Raw genomic sequence first — 5,879 nt, forward strand, 5'->3', positions numbered from 1 at the left:
CCTTTTCTTTCCGTCATTCTTTGGGAAGACTGGCCTCTCATTTGGTGGTAATATTTCCTTTGCTCTGCCCTCCGCCAGCCCCAGATGATCTCCTGGTGCCATCTGGGAACTTTCGAAAATAACGGTAAAGAAATTCGCAGCAATTTTCCCCACCTTTAGTATACTGAACTCAAATGATCCACCCGCATCATATATTAAATTGAAGAAGAACAAGAATAGGGTGTTGAGGAAGGCCTATCGAAGGAGGAGCTATTTGAACTGAGGCCTGAATGAAGATATAACAGTGGATACATGGGAAAAGGTTTCTAGGAACAAGGAACATGTGATCCAATGTCTTAAATCAGGAACTGGCATTTTGGGTGAGCAATCAGAGGCCCCGAGTACCTGGAGAATAGTAGTGGGAAGGCATCAGATCAGTGAGCTTGGTAGGTAGGAGCCATAAACATTGGGCCCTATGGGGCATGGTAACAAGCCTATGAGGAGGTTTCGTTAAACAAATAAGAAATTATGTCCCAAGTGCCTCGCAGAGTATCCTGCACAGGCAAGAGCTTCATAAATGTGGAGATGAATGGCTTCAGCCCTGACTGTACAATGTACAGCCCAGGACCCTGCAGCCCTGACTCGGGGAATTTTAGTTTTTTGGGTTTTTTTTTAAGATTTTATTTATTTATTTGACTGAGAGAGACACAGCGAGAGAGGGAACACAAGCAGGGGGAGAGGGAGAGGGAGAAGGAGGCTTCCCGCAGAGCAGAGAGCCTGATGTGGGGCTCGATCCCAGGACCCTGGGATCATGACCCGAGCCGAAGGCATACGCTTAACGACTGAGCCACCCAGGAGCCCCTCGGGGAATTTTTTTTTTTTTTTTTAAGATTTTATTTATTTATTTGAGACAGAGAGAGAGCACACGAGAGGGGGGAGGGTCAGAGGGAGAAGCAGACTCCCCGCCAAGCAGGGAGCCCGATGCGGGACTCGATCCCGGGACTCCAGGATCATGACCTGAGCCGAAGGCAGCCGCTTAACCGACTGAGCCACCCAGGCGCCCATCGGGGAATTTTTAAAAGGGTCTCAGTCCCTCCCTCAGAGATGAAAATAGACAAGGGTGGGATGGCTGGGACATGATTCTGACATGCAGGCAAGGCTAAGAAGTACTTTGTTAGATTTTATCATAACTGTCAATGATGAGAAAATTGACTTGGTTACTTCATAGCCAGGTCCTCTCAGAATTCTGGCCGCTTCCATCTTCTGAGGCTCCTGGAATATCAAAAAAAGAACAAATATTAAAATAGGGTTATAAGTCTTGTGATACCTGATTTGCGAAATGAACGTTTGTAAGCTAAAAAAAACAAAAAACTAAACTTTCATGCTCTCCATGATGCTTAGGAAAAATGAAATGTATTGGTGTCTCCCTTGGTAAAGAGAACTGCCCCCCCCCCCCCCCAAGGCAGAGCCAGAGAGGCTGGGAGTTATGTTTGCAAGGGGTGGGGGGAGGGAAGGGCTGAGTGAGAGGGAATTGGGCCTCAGCCCTGGGCAAACCAATGAGCAGCTGCTTTTGTTTAAGAAGAGATGTCCCAAAGCTGCGGGTGGGAGTCCAGGCAGACTGGGTCTCCCAGATAATTGTCCTCCCTCCCTCCTTCCCCTCTTTTCCAGGGTTTAACTTATGGGATGCTTAGGGAAAAAAGCCTGGAAATTATGGGTTGATCATATGTGGTACTATCAAATGCATGCTTGTGTCCCCCCTCACCCCACACACCCTGTTCATATGTCGAAGCCTAGTCTCCAATGTGATGGTATTTGGAGGTGGGACTTTGGGGAGGTCAATTAAGTTTGGGGGAGACCCAGGGGGCAGAGCCTCCATGATGGGATTGGTGCCCTTATCTGAAGGAACATGAAAGCCTAGGACTTTTCTTTTCTCTCCACCATCTGAATGCACAGCTACGCCATCTATGAACCAGGAAGGGGTTCTCACCAGGCACCTAACCTGCTGGCATCTTGATCTTGGACTTGCAGCCTCCAGACTGTGAGAAATAAATATTTGTTGTTTAAGCCACCCAAATTATGGTATTTCTGTTATAGCAGCCTGAACCTAAGACATAGGGTATGAGAGAAAGCATAATGCCTCCCCAGTGCTTTGGGGGGGTCTTCATCAGGTCAAAACTCGCCCCTGTGCTCCAGATTCAGTCTCTGCCCAGGAAACTTCCACTGTGCCCGGCCCCAAATACTCACAGATTGCTGCTCTGTTCCCACATGGAGAAGGCTGCGCCACGTCACAGAGCGAACCTGAGCAGAGGCTACAGGACCTGCGTGGGGATCAGGCCCCACTCACTGAGTGTAGCTCAACCGAAAAATTTTAAAGATTTAGACACAGAATACAAATGTAGTTGTAGGTCCAAATTAGGCATTACAATTCCAAGTGAGATTGTGGTCTTTTCTTTAACAACTAATTATCATCTAGCCCTAGACCTCATTTTTAATGTTTATGCTGAGGATGCTGTACATAAGTCTTCTACAGTGTTTTGATTTTCCAATAGGCTTTCCACTAGACTCGAGGCTCTGCTCTTCAGCTGGTCCCGGACATGACACACACATCACAAGCATTTGCTGAAAAACACTGGGCAACTCTTTAACTCAGGATTCGGTGCTCAGTGTTGGTGAAGCTCAAGACACAGGCAGCTTCTCTCCTGGACTTCGTTCCCAGGCCCCGGGTAAAGCTGTTCTGCATGTCTTGCTTCCAAACACCGTGAACTAGCTAGTGCTTTTCTGACACCTGAATGGACAAGACTCAGAGTGAGGAAACTAGTGGGGGGGAGAACATCGCAGTGAGTGATGTCATCTTCCTCTCAAACTCCACACTGTCCCTCCGTGTGTTACCCTCCCCCAAGGTAATGCAACCATGACTTTTGTCTGCAAATCGAATCATTCATTCACTCCTATTAATCTCTTATATCTTCTCTATGATGCATTTTTATGCTTTCTCTTAAATCACGTATGCAAATATTTTAGATTATCCTGTGTCTTTCGGAAAACTTTATGTCACTGTACTTGCCAAAAATTTTATTAAGTTGGTCAACTCAGTTAAACAGGTCTTTTTTTTAATCTTCTAAATGATTCTTATTTTGCTTTATGTTTAAGTTCATATCTTGCCATTTTTTCTTAATCTCTGAACTGCTTTAAGTTATTTGGAAGTAGGAGAGAAATATATCCTTCCCTCCCCCCCCAAATTTTTATTTAAATTCTAGTTAACATAGAACTTAATATTGTTTTCAGGAGTAGAATTTAGTGATTCATCACTTACATATAACACCCAGTGCTCATCCTAACAAGTGCCCTTGAGAGAAATATATCCTAAATAAATACTGAAATACTGAAATAATTTCAAAGCAATTTTTTTTGATGTTGAACTGATATCCATTATCCCTATTTTTTCCAAAATAAAAAATCAAATATATTTACAATTCTTTAATACTAGTCAAGCCTCATATAAGAGTTAGCCACTCTTTATTAAATAAGATATGCTTGCAATGTCCACAATAGCCAAACTATGAAAAAGCCCAGATGCCCATTGACTAATGAATGGATAAAGAAGATGTGGTATATATATACAATGGAATATTATGCAGCCATCAAAAAATGAAATCTTGCCATTTGCAACGACATGGATGGAACTAGAGAGCATTATGCTAAGTGAAATAAGTCAATCCGAGAAAGACAGTTATCATATGATCTCACTGATATGTGAGTAACAAAACAGAGGATCATAGGGGAAGAGAGGAAAAAACAAAACAAGACAAAGCCAGAGAGGGAGACAAACCATAAGAGACTCTTAATCATAGGAAACAAACTGAGGGCTGCTGGAGGGGACAAGGGTGGAGGGAAGTGGTAACTGGGTGATGGGCATTAAGGAGGGCATGTGATGTAATGAGCACTGGGTGTTATATAAGACTGATGAATCACAGACCTGTATCTCTGAAAGCAATAATACATTATATGTTAATTAATTGAATTTAAATTTTAAAAGTTTAAATAAAAAAGAGATATGCTTACACAGAATCATACATAAAACAAGTTTGTGTTTTGATCAGTTGACAAAAATGATAGCCGGAGGCTCACATGAACCCAAGACAAATGGTTCTGTATTTTCAAATTCAGTCTCTGTGGTGACTTCATAGAACATAAGTACCAAGAATAATGAGAATCAAGTGTACCTACAAATATGTCCAACAAAAGATGCATAGAATGTCAGAAAATGTTAAAACAACATTAAGGAATTTAAACCAGGTTTAATAATTTGATATATATACCATGCTTGTGTATGATAAGACTCAACACAACAAAAAATGTCAGCTCATCACAAATTATCTATATAGGTAATAAAATCTCCATAAAAATAACATTTTAGATGGAACTTGACAAGATGTTTCCAAAATTTACATGGAAATGCAAAGATCCAAAAATAGACAAAGCACTCTTGAAGGACAAGACTGTGGGAGGACTTAACTGCCATAAAAAAAAAAAAAAGCAAATTCTAGAGCATATGTTCTGGTGCAAGGGTAGACAAAGAGAGCAGGGGAAATTGCCTCTAAAGTGGTGCACGCATGTATGGAGCCCGGATTTATGGTATAAATGGCACATCAGAGCCCTGGGAGGACATGTGGTCCTTCTGTAAATGGTGTGGGGACAAAAGAACATTCTCAAAGACAAAAAATAAAGAACTTGAACCCTGTTGCATTTCATTCAAGAAGAAATGATTCCACAGTGATTATGAATATAAACACAATACACACACATACCCACAAACATGAACTAACTAAACAAGCAAACATATAAATTTAATTAGATTAATAAAATATCTCCATAATATCAAAACAGAAAAATATTAAGCACAATACAAAAAATACTCACCATAGAGGAAAATATTTTAAACTGAATGGCATTAAATGTAAGATTTCTTGTTCACCAAATTTCAGCATTAAAAGAGTGAAAATGATATTATTTGCAACACATATCATCACAAAGGGCTATTTCCAGAACATATGGAAAAATTATTCATTTCAATAGGAAGGACAGAAAACCCATGAGAAAATGAGCTAAGAATCCAAGCAAGCATGAGCAAATATAACAAGATGTAAAGTGGGCTATTCATATGATTTCAATGGTCAGTATACATGTGGAAAGATACTTAATCTTATTAGTGACCAGCGAAATATCAATTAAACAACAAAATTCCCTGTCCATCCACAAGAATGGCTAAAATTCCAACCACCAGGAGATGGCAGAAATGGGGGAACCACAGAAATGCTCATATATTGATGGTGGAAGTTGAAATTGTTATATTCTTTGCAGAAAAAATAAAATATTGAAAAGTTGAAGATGCTAGTGCCCTATGACTAAGCAATTCATTCCTCAGCATATACTGGTTTTTTTGTTTGTTTGTTTGTTTGTTTTTAAGTTATTCTAACACATGTTAAAACAGGAACTTTCTTCAGGACTACTGCAATTGGGTGATTGCAATATGGAAGATCAGACTCAACTCCCAATTACAGGAAAGACAGCTGGGGATTGAGAGCCACCTAGCAGAGTGGGGGTCAATAATGGAAAATGACTAAGGGGGAACATCAAGGGTTGGGGATTCTTGCTAAAGGCAGACCAAGAACTCAGACATCAAATGTGGATGATGAGAAGTTCACTAGATATCAAGGGTGATCTGCTTATGAAAGTTGGGCAATTCTAGCTAAACTGATTAGCAGGATTCCTGCTAAGACTCAGCTAGGCAGACCAAAGATGGGGACTGGGGGTCAAGGTTAAAGTCCAGTTCAGAAGACAGCAGAGGAGCCTGATGAAAGTATGGTGTACCTCTGAAACAAATAATGCATTATATGTTA

The sequence above is a fragment of the Mirounga leonina genome, unplaced genomic scaffold (genome assembly GCF_011800145.1).
Source record: "Mirounga leonina isolate KUSES-001 unplaced genomic scaffold, KU_Mleo_1.0 Mir_93, whole genome shotgun sequence".
NCBI lineage: Eukaryota > Metazoa > Chordata > Mammalia > Carnivora > Phocidae > Mirounga > Mirounga leonina.